The sequence below is a fragment of the Dipodomys merriami genome, unplaced genomic scaffold (genome assembly GCF_024711535.1).
Source record: "Dipodomys merriami isolate MVZ:Mamm:240054 unplaced genomic scaffold, mDipMer1.0.p SCAF_813, whole genome shotgun sequence".
Lineage (NCBI taxonomy): Eukaryota > Metazoa > Chordata > Mammalia > Rodentia > Heteromyidae > Dipodomys > Dipodomys merriami.
Genome location: NW_027206417.1, coordinates 292136 through 312412, shown reverse-complemented (window position 1 = coordinate 312412; position 20277 = coordinate 292136). Strand labels below are relative to the sequence as shown.

Here is a 20277-nt window from a genome sequence, read left to right as displayed (position 1 = left end):
CCAATCCAGGAGCATGGGAGGTTTTGCCATTTTTTAAGTTCTGTGTTGATTTCCTTTTTCAAGATTTTAAAGTTTTCATCATAGAGGTCCTTCACTTCTTTGGTTAAGTTAATTCCTAGGTATTTTATTTTTTGTGGGGCTATTACAAATGGAGTTGCTTTCCTAATTTCAGCCACACTTTTCTCATTGTTGGCATATAGAAAAGCCATTGATTTTGGGGGGTTAATTTTATAACCTGCTACTTTGCCAAAGTTTTGAATCAGCTTGAGTAATTTGGGAGTGGATTCTATGGGATTCTTTAAATACAAGATCATGTCATCTGCAAAGAGGGAGAGTTTTATTTCTTCTTTCCCTATTTGGATCCCCTTTATGTCTGCATCTTGTCTTATTGTTGTAGCTAGGCATTCTAATACTAGATTGAAGAGAATTGGAGAGAGTGGATATCCTTGTCTTGTTCCTGAGTTAAGAGGAAATGGCTTTAGTTTTTCACCATTGAGTATAATGCTGGCTGTAGGTTTGTCATATACAGCCTTTATTGTATTGAGGAATGTTCCATGGATTCCTAATTTTTCCAGAACCTTCATCATAAAGGGGTGTTGGATCTTGTCAAATGCTTTTTCTGCATCTATTGAGATAACCATGTGGTTCTTATTCTTGCTCCTGTTGATGTGATGAATAATATTAATTGATTTGCGTATATTGAACCAGCTTTGCATCCCTGAAATGAATCCTGTTTGATCATGGTGTATGATTTTTTGGATGAATTGTTGAAGTCGATTGGCCAAAATTTTGTTGAGAAGTTTTGCATCAATGTTCATCAAAGAAATGGGTCTATAGTTCTCTTTCTTTGATGAGTCCCTGCCTGGTTTTGGCATGAGGGTTATGATGGCTTCATAGAATGTGTTCGGTAGTGAGCTTTCTCTTTCAATTTCATTGAAGAGTTGGAGGAGTATTGGTGTGAGCTCTGCTTTGAAGGCCTTGTAAAACTCCGCTGTAAAACCATCTGGTCCTGGACTTTTCTTAGCTGGGAGGTCTCTTATTGCTGTTTCTATTTCAATGCTTGATATGGGCCTGTTAAGCTGGTTTAACTCATCTTGGTTTAGTTTTGGCATGTCAATATTTGCTAGGAAAAGGTCCATTTCTGTCAAGTTCTCAAACTTATTAGCATAAAGTTTTGAGAAGTATTCCCTTATAATGTTCTGAATCTTGGTTGTTTCCGTGGTGATGTTTCCATTCTCATCTCTGAGTTTATTAATTTGGGTGTGTTCTCTCCTTTTTCTGATAAGGTTTGCTAAGGGTCTGTCAATTTTGTTAAGTTTTTCGAAGAACCAACTCTTTGTTTTGTTGATTCTTTCTATAGATTTTTTGGATTCTAATTCATTTAATTCTGATTTAATTTTGATTATTTCTTTCCATCTACTGGATTGGGGTTTATCTTGCTGCTCTTTTTCAAGGAGGTTTAGATGTGTCATTAAATTGTTAGTTTCCGATCTCTCCAATTTGTTGATGTAGGAGCTCAGAGCTATAAACTTGCCTCTGAGTACTGCCTTTGCTGTGTCCCAGAGGAGCTGGTAATTTGTGTGTTCATTTTTGTTGAATAGCATGAACATTTGAATTTCCTTTCTAATCTCTTCCATGACCCACTCATGATTCAGCAGGGTGTTGTTCAGCATCCATGTGATACTGGGCTTTCTTTGGTGACTTTTGGTGTTGAGTTCTAATTTTATTCCCTTGTGGTCAGAGAGAATGCAAGGTATAACTTCAATGTTTCTGAATTTAGACAAGTTTGCTTTGTAGCCTAAAATGTGGTCTATTTTAGAAAACGTTCCATGTGCTGCTGAGAAGAACGTGTATTCTGTTGCTGCTGGGTGAAATGTTCGGTAAATGTCTGTTAAGTCTAGTTGATCTATGCAGCTGTTTAGATCTGCGGTTTCTCTGTTGAGTTTTTGCCAAGTTGATCTATCTAGTGGGGAGAGTGGTGTGTTAAAATCCCCAACAATTAATGTCTTTGGATCTATATGGGATTTGAGGGAAAGTAGTGTTTCTTTGATAAATTTGGGTGCTCCATTGTTTGGCGAATAGATATTTAGAATTGTAATATCCTCCTTAAGGAGAGATCCTTTAATTAGTATGTAGCGACCTTCTTTATCTCTTCTCACGAATTTTAATTTGAAGTCTATTTTATCTGATATTAGGATTGCAACTCCCGCCTGTTTATGAGGGCCGTTTGCTTGGTAGATTTTGTTCCAGCCTTTAACCTTGAAAATATGTTTGTTTTTACAGGCGAGATGTGACTCCTGCAGGCAGCAGATAGAAGGGTCTTGTTTTTTAATCCAACTAGACAGTCTATGTCGCTTAATTGGAGAGTTCAGTCCGTTAAGGTTAAGAGATAGGACTGAGAGGTATTTGGGAGTTCCTGCCATGTTATCCACCTTCTTGGGGGCTGTGAAAACTGGGTTCTTCCTAAGGTTCTTGGATTCTCAGTTTGGGTGCAGTTTCTTGGCCTTTGTTGCGTTCTTGTTCGTTTTCTATGTGTAGGACATCTTTAAGAATCTTTTGCAGGACTGGTTTGGTGGAGATGTATTGTTTCAATTTTTCTTTGCTATGGAAGGTTTTTATTTGGCCTTCAGTTATGAAGGAGAGTTTAGCTGGGCACAGCATTCTTGGTTGATAGTTGTTTGTTTTTAGGGCATGGCACACGTCATTCCAGGCTCTTCTTGCTTTGATTGTCTCTGCTGAGAAATCTGAGGTGATTCTAATTGGTTTCCCTTTATAGGTGATTAACCTTTTCTCCTTGACAGCTTTAAGGATCTTTTCCTTGGTCTGGGTTGATCCTGTGTGGATTATAATGTGACGGTGGGATGTCCTATTCTGGTCTGGTCTATTTGGGGTTCTAAAAGCTTCTTCTATCTGAATAGGCCTATCTTTTTGTATGTTTGGGAAGTTCTCTGCTAGGATCCTGTTAAACAAATTTCCTAGACCATTAACTTCTGTTTCTAGGTGCTCCTCTACACCCATTATCCTTAGATTGGGCCTTCTGATGGTGTCTTCCAGGTGTTGGATAGACCTATCATATTTCTTGGACTTGTCTTGGATGGTTGTATGTTCTTTCTCTATAATATCTAGGCTGTCTTCAATCCCTGAGATTCGATCTTCTGCATGGTCTAACCTGCTATCAAGACTCTCTACTTTGTTTTTTATTTCTTTTCCTTCTAATTGGTCAGCTTTGATGGCTTCAAGTTCTTTGTTGAAGCTCTGTTTTAGGTCTTGTATGAATTTCTTTACTTCCTTAATTTGGTGTTCAGTGTTTGTTCTCAAATCACTTAGTTGATTGGTTATTTTCTTTGGACTCCCATTCCTTCTGTTGGGTTCCATTCAGCATTCCCTTTGTGGTCTCCCTGACTTCCTTCAGCTCTTTGTTAATGGATTCCATGAATGCCTTTAGTGATCTTTGTGTATTCTCTACCTGGTCTCTTAATTCGTGAATTACTCTTTGATTAGTTTCCTCCCTTCTGTGGGATTCCTGCAGTTCTCTTTGAGTGTTCTCTGCCTGCTCACGCCATTCCTCCCTTTCTCTTTGAGTATTCTCAAGTTGTTCACGCAAATCCTGTATCAGTTTTTGAGAAGCTTCCTCACGCTTATGATATTCCTGTATAAACTTCTGGGATGCCTCCTCTCTCTCCCTATCACACTCATACAGAGTCCTTTGTACATTGTCAAACTTCTCATTTATCATGTTTGCTATTAGTGTTTGTAGAGCTATTTGGGAACTCTCCTCTGGATTATTCTTTATCTGTTCTAATCCCTGATTATCCAGGTTGGGAATTGAGATACCCGAATTTGCCATTTTTCTTGTGTTTTTCCGGCTTACTCGGCCCATTTGAGATAAAGATTGCACCAGTTTTGTGCTAGAACAATATCTTAAGGCAACCATCAACCAAAGTTTGCATTTGTACAGTCAATAGTCTACAGATACAATCTAGTTCAACAGATACATCTATTCAACATCAAACGACTATATGTTAAAGGACTTCGAACCGCAGAAAAGAATTTGGAAAACCAGAAATTATTAGGATTAGGGAGAGATGTGGGTAAAAAATAGGAATAGATTGGTGTGGGGAGGCACAGGGAGAGTTAACTATGTCCTAATCACAGTGCAGGAAATGGGTTGGGTAGAATGCAAGTAGAGAGAGAGAGAAAAAGAAGAGACGGAAAGGGGAATAAAGAGAGACCAGAAAAAGAATAGAAACGTAAAAATTAATGTTATTATAGAGCTTAAAAGACCGTCTATTTAGAGAGGAATGTGAATATGTTCAGAGAAGCGGAGGGACATAGAGGAGATGTGAAAAGCTTGAAGGATGGGAAAGGGAGAAGAAAAGATCAGAAGTTCAGTAGACCTAGATAAAAAAGAAAAAGATAATTAAGAAAGAAAGAAAAAGAGAAAGAAGACAAGAAAAGAAAGGAAAACTCTTATTCACGTATTCCTAAAATAAAAATTATAAGATGAGAAAAAAAAAGTTACTGGAAAACAATTATTTTTTCAGAAGAGGCAAAAATTAAAGATTAATAAAAGTTTTAGAAGGGAAAAAAATTATATATATATATATATATATATATATATATATATATATATATATATATATATATATATATATATATATATATATATATATATAAGGTAACAAAAAACAAAAAACAAGCCAAAAAAAAGAAAAGAAGAAGAAGAAGAAGAAAAAAAGAAAAAGAAAAAAAAAGTCTTTTGATTTTTTTTTGGGGGGGGGAGGAGTGGGAAGAATCCTGTATCTCCCTTTTGTCTGCCACCAGTCTCTTGTTGGAGTCTCTGGTCAGCTTGAGGAACTATGGCTTGATTGGTTTCTTAAGTCAGTTGGTTGGAAGAGGCAGAAAAATGCTCTGCTTTACCCAAGATTTTGAGATTCCCCCTCCCAGGTTAGTTTTCTGGGAGGGTGGTCTGCTTTGAGAGTCACAAAAGAGGGGGATGTGGTGATGAGGCTAGGTTCTGGGTAGAGTTGAGGCCTTTCAACAAACAGTAGCTTTTCCCTGGGGCTATTTTGTGATAAAGCTCACAGTGCCCAGCCTGGAGCCATTCTCAGGGTTTCTGTTTTTCAATTGATTGTGGTGGCTGCTAGAGGGAGGGGCAGCCTCTGGCTCTGGTTACCCAGTGAGGCAAGGCACTCCGATGGCTGGCGCCTGAGCTGGGTGACTTTTCCCTGGATGGAGCTGAGTCTGGCAGGTCACTTCGCCGTTAAGTTCTTGTGACCTGCTAAATGACTCATTTTATTCCAAGGCCTGAGCTGGAGCTAGAAGCTCCTCCGAGCTTTGTCGGTATCCAAGATGGAGATCACCGGTGCTGGGGGGGGGGAGGGGTGGCCTTCCCTCCTCTGCTCCCTGAGGAGTGAGGACTTCGGGCTTGTACTCACGCCGAGTCTTGGATCCTGGGTCGTCTCTGGTCTGCAAACAGCAGGATGAAGATGTTTGCTTCTTGTCGGTTCTTGTTGGTGTTGAGTAGAATCCGCTCGTCCGCTGCGTCTGGCTCCTTCATCTCCGGCTCTCTGTGTCTCAGGTATGACTCCACGCCGGTGGTTGCCGCCGCGACCCCGCCGCCGCTGGAGCGGCAACTGATGCGTTTCCTTGGCTTCCCCTCTCTTGTCTAACTCTCTGTCCTGTGATGGCACACTTGGTGTGATTCTCTGGCTTAGGACTGTTTACTGGAACTCTAAAACTACTTTCTATGCGAGAGCTTGTTCAGATTCCAGCTTCTCCTCCGCCATCTTCCCGGAACTCTTCTGAGGTTTTTTTTTTTTTAACTTGGCATATTTAAAAATATTTTTATAATTATATAGTTGATGTACAGAATGGTTACAATTTCATAAGGCAATTAATGAGTCCATTTCTTTTGGACAATATCAGCCCTTCCTCTGCTCCCTCCCAATTTTCCCAAGCCACGTTTTAAAACTACAAGTGCCAACTCCTAGGACATCATTTATTGTAAAATTATTTACTGTGTCAAAATCACCTGACATTTTTCTTCAGTGAAAAAAAAAATTGGTCTAGAGGTTTCAGGAGGAATTAAAAACTTTTTAAAAAAAATTAATTATATATTGAAGATTTTTATACATACTAATGTTTCTTGAAACTAGATTTTGCAGATGTGATGTTTCCTTTGTAGTTTTCCCCCCTGCCAGATTCTATTGTGCACCATTTTAGTTGGTTTCTTTCTTGGTTTTTATTTATATAGGCCATTTCTTTTTTTTTTAATATTTTTTGGCATTTTAATTAATTAATTTATTTTTGGGTCCAGTCGTGGGGCCTGAACTCTGGGCCTGGGCGCTGTCCCTCAGCTCTTCAGCTCAAGGCTAGCACTCTACCACTTGAGCCACAGTGCCACTTCCGTGTTTTTTTTCTTTTTGCTTATGTGGTGCTGAGGAATCGAACCCAGGGCCTCATGCATGCAAGGCAAGCGCTCTACCACTGAGCCACCTTCCCAGCCCTATATAGGCCATTTCTTTCAGTAATTATCACTGTAAATTAATTATACAAAGAGTAGTTCTTGTTGTTGTTGTTTTGTTTTGTTTTGTGCTAGAGATCTAACCCAGAACCTCACATGGTCTATCAAGACCTGTAACATCCATATCCTTTTTTTGTTTTTTTGAGACAAAAAATTTTACTGTAGAGATGGCTTTGAACTTGCAGTCCCCTTGCTTCTGCCTCCACAGTGTTGAGTATTACCATTCCCCATTATACATAGCTTTAAAAAATTACTTTATTGATGTTTTAGATGTGATATACAATGAGGTTACATTTACATATGTCAGGTGATAAGTACATTTCTTTCCTTTTCCTTAGTATCATCTGTTCCCTCATTCTCTCTTTCCTTTCATTCCATCTCCTCCACGAGTTGCTTGGTTCACTTACATCAATGTCCAATGCAGTTGATGAGCCCCACTGCTATCTATATTTACTTGTCTTCCACTGATTCTGTGCTCTGTCCCCACCTTTTTTCACATATGCATGTGAATACACCATATATGAGGTAAAAAAATAGAGTAATCTAAAAATGATAAGACAAATTAAGAAAAAGTTCTTTGTTTTCTTTGGAGTTCTTTTCAATATGTGTATGATTTTATATATATGTCTATGATTTTTATATATATATATATATATATATATATATATATATATATATATATATATATATATATATATATATATATATATATATATATATGAAGAGCTGCTTGTGTATTACATTTTGGTGCTTTTCTCCTAAGGCTATCCTCTTTTGGTCTCACTATATATCTGTGTCTAGAACCCTGTATACTTGATCATATCTTGTTGTGCTTTAAATCTAACATCTGCATATCAGAGAGAACATGCACCTTTTTTGTTGTTGTTGTTGGTCATGAGGCTTGAACTTTGGGCTTGGTCGCTGTCCCTCAGCTCTTCAGCTCAAGGCGAGTGCTCTACCACTTGAGCTACAGCGCCACTTCCATTTTTCTAGTGGTTTATTGGAGATAGGAGTCTCACAGTCTTTCCTGCCCGGGCTGGCTTTGAACTGTGATCCTCCTGAGTAGCTAGGATTACAGGCGTGAGCCACTGACGCCCAGCTCATGCACCTTTTGTCTCCATAATCTTGGCTTACCTTGCTCAACATGATTTGTTCTAGTTACATCCATTCCCCTACAAATGCCATTATTTTATCCTTTGTAATGGCTGTTTAAAATTCCATTGGCTATAGGTACCACATTTTTTGTATCCATTCATCTGTTGTGGGACATCTGAGTGCTTCTTGTGGGAGGTTGTGAATATTGCAGCAATGAACTTGGATGTGCAGGTATCCTGTTCATATTCTGGTTCATGATGCTCAGAATAAATGCCTAGGAGTGGTATGGCTGGATTTTGGGAAGGTCTATGTTTAGTTTTTTGAGGAACCTCCAGACTGCTTTCCAGAGTGGTTGTATTAGTTTACACCCTCCAGTAGTGCAATAGGTTCCTTTTTCTCCACATCCCCGCCAGCATTTGTTTTTGTCTGAATTCAGAATATTGGCCAGTCTAACTGGGGTGAGATGGTATCTCAGGACTGTTTTGATTTAAATCTCCTTTATGGCCAGGGATGACAGTTTCTTTGCCATTTTTACCTTGTATTCTAAGAAACCTCCTTTGAGGTCCATTGCCCATTTAGTGATTGGTTTATTAGACTTGGGAGGGGCTTAGTTTCTTGAGTTCCCTGTTTATATGGAATATTAGGCCTTGTCTGATGTATTGCTGGTAGTGATTTTTCCCAATTGATTGGCTGTCTTCCTTGTTTAGTACCTATGTCTTTTCATTTGTCGAGTCTTTCTCCAATCTGTAGTTCCCCTGGGATTTGATTTAGGAAATTCCTGCCTGAGCCTATAAGTTCTAAAGTCTCTCCTACACTGTCTTACAGTAGTTTCAGAGTTTTGAGTCTGAGGTTGAGGTCTTTAATCCATTTTGAATTGATGTTAGTGCATGTTGACAAACATGCATGTGGCTTCCTGGTTTTTCCAGCACCAATAGTTGAAGAGGCTATGTTTTCCCTACTGTATGTATTTGGATCCATTGTTGAATATCAGATAACTGAAAGTATGTGGTGTTACTTCTAGGTCTTCTAATCTCATTGGTCTTTGGTTCTATTTTGGTACTAATACCAAGCTGTTTTTATTATCATGGCTCCTTGTAGAACTTGAATTTCTTTGCCTATTTTAGGTCTTTTGTTGTTCCACATGAATTTTTTTATTTGTTTTCTCTATTTCAGTAAAGAACACCATTGGGATTTTGGTGGGGATTTCATTTAATGTTTATATTATTGGGCCATTTTTTTTTCATTTTTTTTTTGGTTGGTCATGGGGCTTGAACTCGGGGCCTTGGTCCTGCCTGAGCTGGCTTTGAACTGTGATCCTCAGATCTCAGCCTCCTGAGTAGCTAGGATTACAAGTGTGAGCTACTGGTGCTTGGCAGTATAGCCTTTTTCACAATATTGATTGTACCTCTCCAAGAACATGAGAGGTCTTTCACTTTCCTAGTGTCTGATTTCTTTTTTAGATGTATATAGTTTTTACTAAATAGATCTTTTACATCTTTGGTTAGGTTAATTCCTATATATATATTTGAGGCTATTGCAAATTGTGTTGTTTTCATGATTTCCCTTTCTGCTTGAACATTGTTGGCATACACAAAGGTTGCTCATTTTTGTGGATTAATTTTGTATTCTGCTACTTTGCTGAAGTGGTCTATTATGAGTTTGGGAGTGGAGTATTTGGGGTCCTTCAGATATAACAGCATGTCATCTGCAAATAAGGATAGTTTCATTTCTTCTGTCCTTATGTGGATCCCTTGAATGTGCTTTTCTTGCCTTACTTCTCTGGCTAAGGATCCTGTAACCATATTGAAGCAGAATGGAGAAAGTGGGCATCTATGCATTGTTTCTGATTTTAGGGAAAATGGTTCTAGTTTTTCCCCATGTAGTATTCTTTTGGCTGTTGGTCTATGATATGTTACTTTTGTTGCTTTAAAGAATTTTCCTTCTGTTCTTTGAATATAAGTGCCTTATATTCTTTGAATAGGAGTGGATGGATTTTGTCAAAGGCTGTTTGTACATCGGTTGAGATGATCATGTGGTTCTTGATCTTGGCTCTGTTGATGTGCTGAATTGCATTTATGGATTTGCATATGTGGCATGTAGGTATGTATGTATATATCTTGTGTATGTATCTTGCATCTGTGGGATGAAGCCTACTTTGTAATTTTTCATGTGGCATCCCAGATCTTGTTGGTTTGTCTCCCCTCCTCCTCCTCCTCCTCCTCCTCCTCCTCCTCCTCCTCCTCCTCCTCCTCCTCCTCCTCCTCCTCCTCCTCCTCCTCCACCTCCTCCTCCTCCTCCTCCTCCTCCTCCTCCTCCTTCTCCTCCTCCTCCTCCTCCTCCTCCTCCTCCTCCTCCTCCTCCTCCTTCTCCTCCTCCTTCTTCTTCATTTTTGGTAACCTCACAAGTGGTCTGTCAATTTAATCACTTTTTAAAGAAGAAGCTTTTTGTTGTATTAATTTCAGGTATATTTAAAAAATTTCTATCTCGATTTCTGCCATAACCTTTTTTAACATCTCTCTCCATGTAGCTTTAGATTTAACTTTTTTCTTCCTTTTCTAGCAATTTTAATTATATCATGAGATTATTTACTTGAGCTGCTTCTGTTTTCTTTATGCTTAGGTCTTTCCCTTCAGCACTGTTATTGCCGTATCCCAGAGGTGCTGTTGTGATGTGTTTCCATTTTCATTGAATTGGAAGAACTTTCTAATTTCTTCTGTGACCCAGGTGTTACTCAGTAGTGTGCTGTTCAGCCTCCCTGTATTTGACTAATTTCTACAGTATGCTTTGTTCTTACAAACTAGTTTAATTCCACTATGGTCTAATAGGATGCAAGGGATTATGTCAATTCTCTTTATTTGTTTAGGTTCTTTATGTGAACTATAAAATTATCTATTTTGGAGAATGTTCCACAAGCTACTGAGAAGAGGTTATGGTGTCATTTAGTTCAGAGGCTTCTTGGCTTGTTTTGTTTGATTGACCTGTCCTTTGGTGAGAATGGAGTGTGAAACTTTCCCACTATTATTTTGTTTGGGTCTTTCTTGTTCTGTAAATCCAAGAGTTTTTGTTTAACACATTTAGATGCGCTATTGTTTGGTGCACAGACATTGACCACTATGATTTTCTCTTTATGGATCATTCCCTTTATTAATATGTAGGGACCTACATTGTCTTTTTGTACTGATTTTAATGAGAAGTCTGTTTTTTATCAGATATCCATATGGTGACTACTGCCTTCTTACAGGGTACATTTGGGTGGAAGATCTTTTCAATAACATGACTTGGAGTTTGTTTTTACTTTGGCTGTGAGATGGGTCTCTTGGAGACAATAAATTAATAGATCTTGTTTTCTTTCTTTTTTTTGCTATTTATTTATTTATATTGTGAAAATACTGTACAGAGGGGTTACAATTACATGGGCAAAGTAATGAGTACATTTATTATCAAGTATTGTTGCCTCCTCCTTTGTTTCCCCTTCCCATCCCTTCCCATTCCTTCCCATCTCCCCTCACCCCCTAACTCCCCCATGGATCTTCTTTTCTGAGCCAGTCTGTAGTTCTTTTTCTTTTGATTGGAGAATTTGAGTGTGTTAATGTTTAGGATTATTAGAGAGAGATGTGTTATGTTATCTGCCATTTTCTTGTTTTCTTGTTGCTTCTTTCCTTTCCCTGCGCTTACTAAATTGATCTTCTAGTGATTTCTGTCTGATATGATTCCCTGATCTTAATTGTTTTCTTCAGATTGTATTCTTCTTTTATTATTTTTTGCAGTGTGGGTTTAGTGTTCATGAATTTCTTTAATTTTTGTCATGAAAGGTTTTCATTTCGATAGCTTCTCTGGGTACACCAATTTGAGTAGGCAGTTGTTGGAAACTACATTATCAGGCTCTTTGCATTGAGGGTTTATGTGGAAAGGTCCTCAGCGATTTTGATTTTTCCATTGTAATGTAATTCCTTCTTTGATTTTGTGGCATTTAAAATCAGTTCCTTGCTACTCAGGTCTAATGGTTTTACTATGATATGTATAGAAGTGTTCTAGGATCGTGTCTACTAGGTGTTCTATATGCTTCTGTTATGCAGGTGAGATTTTCTCTCTTAAGACTGGGGAAATTTTCTGTAATGATCTTATTGAATAGGTGTTCCATAACTCTTTTGAAATTTTTCCATCTCACCTATCCCAATTTATATGTTGATTTGAGTTCTTGGCTTTTTCTGCCAATTCTTGGATTTCCTTTTGGTAATTTTTGAGTTCTTTTTTCCATACCTATTAATTGCTGTTCCAGATTCTCTGTTTTATCCTCAACTCCTGATATTCTATTTTCCATCTCACTTATTATGTTACCTATAGCTTCCATTATGGTTTGCATTGTGGAAATTGACAACTTATGGTTCCTATATCAGGTCTCATTGTTAATTCTATCTTTTAATGAGGTATATACTGTGTCTATTTTTGTCTGTATCTTTTTTGAAGTGTTGGAAGTTCTTTGATATTTCTTTTTGTGTTCTTGAAATTGCTTTTCCATCTTCCCTTTTATTTCATTGGCCAATTTGGCCATCATTTCTTTACTGGTTCCTTTGTCCTCCATTTCTTCTTCCTTGTTACTGTAGTTCTTTCCTGGATTGCTGCTGGCTTTTGGATTTGGTTTGTTTTCTTTACTGTCCATGACTCTTGTAATCTTTCCTTTTGGTATATGCATTTGGGTTCAGGGATTGTCGGTGCTGTAGTCTAATCTTTGTCTGTTGGCCCAATTTTTGCCTGTCAGGTACCAACAGCCTTCACTTTGCCTGGGCTGGTTTACACTGGGTAGGGTAACTGAAGCAGGGTCCCCAAGCTGGCTAGCACCTGTGTGCATAATCAGCCCTGGGATAACTGAAAGGAGCTTGGTCTGGTCTGCAGCGGGGACTGAAGTTAGCTTCAGGAGTCTGGGTTAGGCATTGGCTTCAGAAGGATTGGGGTCCTCACTGTGCACAGGGCTTTTTTTGTGCCTTGGCCCTGGGTTGGTTCTCTTCCAACAAGTGACCAGCAGTTGGTCTGGTGCATCTTGTATGTGTTTACATGTGCTCTGCCTGTTGCTCATACATTTACTCTTTTTGCAGTTCCAGACAGGGACCAGTGGGTCCTGGCAGGGTTCAGTGCTGCAGCTACCAACAAGGGTGTGCTCTGTTGGTGGACAGCATGTACCTGTGATTTGACCTGCAAATGTTTAATGGGCCTGCAGTTCTCGTCAGGGTTTGGCACCTAGGCAGCTTGCACTCCTGTATAGGGATGGTGCATGCATTCACTTGGCTGTTCCTGGTGGAAATGCTCTACAGGTGGCTGGTTAGCACACATGTTTGTGTTTTCTGACAGGAGAGCCCTCTACCAGTGCCTGTCTTGTCTGTTAGGGAGGGCCGAGATTTGGACTACTCTGGGATGAGGGGGCATGTCCCTGTGGGTGAGTGAACGTTGGTTCTCACACTGACCTTTCTCTGGATAGCCAGTGCTATGGGGGATACAGGGTCCTAGCACCTGTCTAGTTGGAGTTCCTGTAGCCTTCCACTGGAAGCCAGCAGTTGGGGTGGTGGGAATATGGAAGGGCTCAGGCCTCTTTGTGTGCTTCAAGTGTGCTGTTCCTTCTTAGCAGGGAGAGAGGTCCAGATCAACCTCTGTGGGTCACTAACCAGTGCTGCAGTACTGGTCTCCTGTGTGGGGCGAGTGGCTCCAGCCTGATACTTACTGATCCTAGAACTGGTTTTGGCTGACTGTCAGTGCTGTGGCAGATTTCTGTATCTATTGTTGCAGATTTCAGGTTGGTAGGCCACTATGTTCCTTCATATCAATTGTGGGCTGAGCAGTGGGGCAGTGGGAGCTGTCTCTGACTGGGTGTTGCTGTGCCTGGTCTCTGGTCTTGGTCTCTGCCTGGTCTGTGTCCAGTGCTATGGGAGTTTTCTGTGTCTGCCTTTTGAGATTGGCTGGTGTTCCTGAAGACACAAGCAGTGGGCCCCTTTCAATGCTTAACAGCACTGCCATGAGGGGTCAGGGGGTGGACTTTGAGATTTTCCATCTTTGTGTGTGCAAATTCCTGTGATTCTCTGCATGTTTGTTTATTCGTTATTGTCTATTTCTTGGGGGAACTGCATATGGGACCCTAAGTCTATTTGGTTAGAGAGAACTAGGGCCATTCTCTATTGCTTCAGTGCCATTTTTATACATTCAAAACTTAATTTCAGTAGTAAATACATGATTATCTAGGTTATTCTTTAAGTAATATGAGTCTTTCAAAGGATTGTTTTAATTTCATTGTTGACCTTATAGTCATCTCTTTTTGTTGTATGAGAACCATTTTTTAAAATTTTGGGTCTGGTCGTTGGGCCTGAACTCTAGGCCGGGGCGCTGTCCCTCAGCTCTTCAGCTCAAGGTTAGCGCTCTACCACTTGAGCCACAGCACCACTTCCAGATTTTTTTCTTTTTGCTTATGTGGTGCTGAGGAATAGAACACAGGGCCTCATGCATGCAGGCAAGCACTCTACCACTGAGCCACCTTCCCAGCCCCATATGAGAACCATTTTAGACAACTATAACATCTTATACTTCTCCAAGGATTATTATTTCTTTTGCCTGTAGCAGTTTAGATATGATAAAGAACAGAAAAGGAGAAGTACAGTTTATCATATTTACTTAATGTTCCAGGGCAGGGGGTTGTGTTTTGTCAGTCAATCTGCATCAGAGGTTGGCCCGGTAAATTCCTTAGCTTCTTTGAACTTCTGTCTCCTCTTCTACCAAGTGGGAGAAGTTAATGCCTACAATTCAAAAGAAGCCATTGAGAGAAGGTGCTGAAATCATCCTAAATTCTACTAAATAATGGCTGTTATGATCAATAAAGTTAATGATACACATTCTTTCTGGGACAGGGGGTGAAATGTCAGACAGACAGGAAAATATCAATCTGCCTTTATTTCCCCTTTTGGCTGGAAGAATGGAGCAAGCCTTGCTGTAGTTAGAACCCTCAGAAGAATCTGGATCATGCTAAGCAGATGATCTGCTCAGGGATACAGGCAGCAAACTCCACTGATCCATATGGGTGAGTGGAGATGAAGTTCCAGGAAATGTAGCGCCCCCTTTCCCCTGCCCCCCCAATCACCTTTCTGGCCTTTCAAATGGTGGGAAGTTGGAGGCATAGAAATGGAGGGACAAAGGGTGAACCAATGCTGTAACAGTACTCAATGGACACTTTTAAATGAACTATCCAACTTACTGGTGGAGATGGGAGTTGAGGAAACACTGCAAGAGAGCATGGGAAGGGGTGACCACTGGCTAAGAAGAATTGTCCTCATGACTTGACTTATGGAACTGTAACCCCTCTGTGCATCATTTATTTTATAATAACAAGGATGTTTTTTTCTTTTTTTGTCAGTCATGGGGCTTGAACTCTGGGCCTGGGCGCTGTCCCTCAGCTCTTCAGCTCAAGGCTAGCGCTCTACCACTTGAGCTACAGCGCTACTTCCGGTTTTCGGGTGGTTTATTGGAGATAGGAGTCTCACAGACTTTCCTGCCCCGGCTTGCTTTGAACCGAGATCCTCAGATCTCAGCCCCCTGAGTAGCTAGGATTACAGATGTGAGCCACCAGCTCCCAGCTAGAATGACATTTTTTAATGGTAGCAATTTTCAACTCCAGCTATCTATTCCTCCAGATGCAGAATGAAACCATCTATTCTTTAAATGTTGAAAACTAATTTGTGTGTGGTAGTGGGCACTGAAACTTGAACTCAGGGTTTCATGCTCTGATTTAGCTTTTTAAAAAATTCAAGATTGGTGCTCTACCAACTTGAACCACACCTCTTCCTCTGTCTTTTTTGCTGATTAATTGGAGATAAGAGCCTCTCCAGTTGGTCTGCTCAGGCTGGCTTTGAACCTTGATCCTCAGATCTCAGCCTCTTGAGTATCTGGGATGACATGTGTGAGCCACAGGCACCAGACCTGACAAACTAATTTGAAAGTCTAAAATCTTCTGTGGGTCAAGCAAAACCGTCTGTGGGTACCAATCTGGGGGATCTATAGCACAATATAATATCATCATAATATTGTCTCTTTTAAACACACACACACACACACACACACACACACACACACACACACACACACACACACACACAAACGAAGGCAGAGAGACTCATGTGGATGAAATAATCATGGAGTTTTCTCCTTGATCTCTTTGCTACTCTACATTTGGCAATGGTCAAGGCTCTTAGTCTAGTTGCCTATGTTCTGCATTTGTGTATTTTCTGTCCCGCTAAACTCTTCAAGAATCATTTCCAATGCAGTTTATGCCCAGTGTTTACTGGCAATTATCATAGTTCAAAGTGAGACATGCAGCTCAATTCTAACATGTTGAGGGAGCGACAGGCATGGGGTGACCAAACAACTCGAGCCCCCAAGCAGGAGAGAGATCCAGTCTGAGCAACAACCTTTTGCTGATGACCTCCTTCTAAACAGCAACAGCATATGATCATGCTTCTCTGCTTATGAAAATAGTACTGTTTGGGACCAAAATACACTTTCAGATAGGAAAAAGAATACAGTGTATCGAGCACTGTTAGAGGCAGGGCCTAGACCAGAGACTTCCCATGAGTTATCTTTGCAATCACCCTGTGAGGTAAACGTTATCTTTGTTCCCATTAGGTAGACCAGAAAACTGAAGAACAGGCAAACATTATCTCAAGATTTGTGATGCTGGAAAGGAGTAGAGACAGAAGGAATGAGTCAGCCTGATGCAGAAACCAATGTGGTTCCCCATCCCACGTGTCTGCCATCTTTGGAGCAGCGAAAGAGACGTGTGGTCACACGGTCACATGATCTTCTGGTCATGTAATTATGTGGTCTCCTTCCTGACGATGTGGAGGATAGATCAACAGAAAGCATCAGCTGACTTGTGCCAACTTTGTCTGTGAAACAAGATTAGGCAGGTGACCTATTCCAGGATTCAGGCAGCATGGATTCTGGAGCAAAATTCCATGGAAGGAATTTGGGGACTATATTTCTCAGTACTTGCCTCAGTCCTTGGTATTTCTTCCTTTGACTCTCCTGGGAGTCTGGCCTCAAAGGGCATGCCCAAATCCCCCCTATGGCAAGAAAGAAGGGCCAGCATTGGACTTGTGCTTATGATATTACAGGATTATGAATGAATTAATGCATTAGGGAAAGAATGAAATGATATAAACACATGGTAAATTGGTTCCAACTCTCCAGTGACATTTGACACATAAGCGAAGATTTCAAAGAGAAGCTTTTCAATTTTAAGCTTAAAATATAATCAGCAGAGCCAGGAGCCTGTGGCTCACCGCTGTCATCCTAACTACTCAGGAGGCTGAGATCTAAGGATCGCAGTTCAAAGCCAGCTTGGGTAGGAAAGCCTGTGAGACTCTTCTTTTTAATTAACTACCAAAAGAAACCACCAGGGCTGGGAAGGTGGTTCAGTGGTAGAGCGCTTGCCTTGCATGCCTGAGGCTCTGGGTTCAATTCCTAAGCACAACATAAGCAAAAAGAAAAAAAGCCAGAAAGTGGCACTGTGGCTCAAGTGGTAGAGCGCTAGCCTTGAGCTGAAGAGCTGAGGGACAGCACCCAGGCCCAGAGTTCAGGCCCCATGACAGGACCCCCCCCAAAAAATTTAACAAAAGAAACCACCAGAATTGGAGCTGTGACTCAAGTGGTAGAGTGCCAGCCTTGAGCAAAAAATAATTCAGAGACAGTGTCCAGGACTGGTACAAAAAGGAAAAGCAAGAAAACAAAAAAAAAAAAAAAAAAAAAAAAACAACCAATAATAAGCAGAAAGCCCACAAGGGTGAAAACAAAGATTGGGTGAAAAAATCTTTTCACTGCTAACAAAGCAATTGTTCCCAGAGAAGGATAAATGAGTAGATAAATCTATTGGGAGCTTCTATTCTGGATGCTTGGGTCTCTGCAGAGAACAGAAACTTTAGAAGAAGAAAAAGTAAAGAAAGATGGAGAAGGAAGTAGGAGGCGGGCTTCACTCTGAAGCTTCACCTCTTCCTCTTCCTCCCTGTCACTCTAATGCCTTCCTCCGAGTCCATTCATTCCCAGGACCTAGGTTTGCTCAGATAAGGGATTTGCAGAGAAAGAACTCTCCCTATCTCTCCCCTGAAGAAGAAAAGTTCTACCCACTTTCCTCTCTGCCAGTGTCCCAGATGTGATCTGCTTGACAAACAAAAATACACAGTGAATTTTTAAAAAGGGCAGTGGCAGCCCAAACAGCTATCTGTTCAACCCCAGAGAATTTTTCTCAGCCAGGGCTTGTTTTCTAAATTCCTCTTATCAATGATTGGCTCAGGAATTGGCCAGGTGATGCAGTTCTGGCCAATGAGGGAATGCATGTCAAGGGTGTAAGGGAGGAGGGGAGAAGTTTCCTGTCTCTGTGAAGCAACAGCAGACGATGTCTCCTAGAGCAAGGCCACCCATCTTATTCCCAAAGATGGACTTAATATGTTGAATAGATATGCCAAAATAAACCATGATGCATCCCCACCCAGCTACTCTCTGCGTCTTATCTTGACACATCCTTCCTTCTGTACCTGCACGTGGTATATATCTGATGTTGTTTATTTAAATTCATTTGTGCCACAGGGTTCTGTTCATGGTAGCCAGAAGCCTCCAAAGTGATGAAACAACTCCTTTCCCCTCCATTCCACATGGATCCACTCACTGGCCCTAAAAGTGTGGGTAGCAGGGCTATCACCAAAGACTGTGAACAACAGAAGTGGTACCAAAAAAAAAAAAAGGAGGAAAGTGATAAAGCAGCATTGGGGGGAGGGGTGCGGCTATGCTCTGAGCCTCCCTCTCAAATTGAGAAAATGGTGAGTCTTTCCAATTTTGTATTCCAAGACAAGTTCCAGGTAAGCCTCTAGCAGGGGACAAATCTTCATCACAATGGACAGAGCTCTCTGAAGGAATGACTGAAGAGCTTCCAGCAGCTCTGCTGTACCCACTGAATAGCCCGGAGTCTGTGAATCACTGTCTCCACATGATTTCTTCTATTACTCATAGATGCAAAGGTTGAGGCAAGACTGGTCACGATTTTGCTTGAAATGTGTCCCCAAAGTGTCTGGTGGTTACATTTTGTTTTTTCTACCTTAGGCCTGAGTAAATGAGCTGTGATTCGAGACCAGAGGTAGTAGCCCCATCAGACTGTTGGTGTGAGCTAGTGATAATCCTTGCATTGTTAAAGCAGTGTTCAAAAGAAGAGGAAGGAAGAAGAGTAGGTCCAGAGATCCTAGGATCCACAAAGTCTAAGAAGTTTCTTGTCTGTGCTTCTTAGTGGATTAACTTTGTTGGTCCTGACTAATAGCCTACGTTCATCTGTCATAAGCAACCATCAAAGATAAATAAAGCCAGGTGCCAGTGCCTCACACCTGTAATCCTAGCTACTCAGGAAGCTGAGATCTGAGGGTCACAGTTCAGAGCCAGCCTAGGCTGGCATATCTTCCATAAACCACCAGAAAACCAGAAGTGGCACTGTGCCTCAAGTGGTAGAGCACTTGGCTTTAGCTGAAATGCTGAGGGACAGTGTTCAGGCCCAGAGTTCAAGCCCCACAACCGGCCAAAAAAAGAGATAAATGAAAGAGTCCTGTGTGCTGAAATGAAAGCAAAAATGTTAAGCAAAAATTGAAGAGGTCTGCACACACCATGAGTGGCCTAATTACTGTTGTGTTAAAATACTGGGGGAGAAAGAATTTATTAGATTCATCCAAATAAAATGTTGAAGTAAGCACTCAGGAATCTTAACAACGATCATCTCTGAGGGAAATGAGATGCCATAACATAGAGATGCAGAGAAAGCCTTGTCTTTTGTGTCAGTACTAGGATTTGAACTCAGGATCTTGCACTTGCTCTTGGCTTTTTTGTTTCTTTTGCTCAAAGTTGGCACTCTACCACTTGAGCCACAGGGCCACTTCATATTATGTAAACAATGCCTACTCTGTCTGTGGTGGAGGCTGTGTGACTCTGATAATGTCACACACCTTATCTGGGCCTCATGTACTTACTTCTAAGGTTAAATGATTGCCTGGATCAGGTGTCATAAATGATTGGGCCATCAAGTATTAAAATGGCTAGACAGGTCAAGAGGTCTGGAACTAGAGAGCTCTGGGCAAGTGCAAAGCAAGGTGTATACTCATTCATATGTACGCACACATATGCACACACATGCATGCATGCACAAACACACACACACACAAACCAATTTCTCATAGTATACTACTGAAGACGTATAAGGATCAATATTGGCTTGAAATGTGACTTAATGATAGAGTGCTTGCCTATCATGCATGAAGTCCTGGGTTCAATTCCTCAGTACCACATAAATAGAAAAGCCGGAAGTGGTGCCATGGCTCAAGTGGTAGCATGCTAGCTTTGATCAAAAGAAGCTCAGGGACAGTGTCCTAAGTTCAAGCCCCAGGACTGGCAAAAAAAGACCAATGTTATCAAAAAATCTGGTGTCCCAGAGGAGCTAGAAACACATGTGAATTGCATGTGAAAATATCTCATTTTTAAGTCAGGCACCTGGCTCATGCCTGTAATCCTACCTACTCAGGAGGCTGAGATCTGAGGACCATGATTCAAAGCCATCCTGAAAATTCATGAGACTCTCATCTCCAATTAACCAAAAG

At 40.8% G+C, this 20277-nt stretch overlaps 1 long non-coding RNA gene across 7 annotated transcripts in view; it reads left to right on the top strand.

Moving 5' to 3' along the window:
• LOC138819746 (uncharacterized) overlaps positions 1–18351 on the top strand; it is a 46334-nt gene extending 27983 nt beyond the window's left edge. For 5 of the 7 annotated variants that reach the window (XR_011369596.1, XR_011369599.1, XR_011369602.1 and 2 more), the window contains one exon: positions 16277–17526. This is a non-coding gene — a long non-coding RNA (uncharacterized lncRNA). Of the gene's footprint in view, positions 1–14508; positions 14679–16276; positions 17527–18235 lie in introns of those variants that run through there. The other 2 variants (XR_011369601.1, XR_011369600.1) reach the window with 2 other exon arrangements.
• Positions 18352–20277: the final 1926 nt, after the last annotated feature.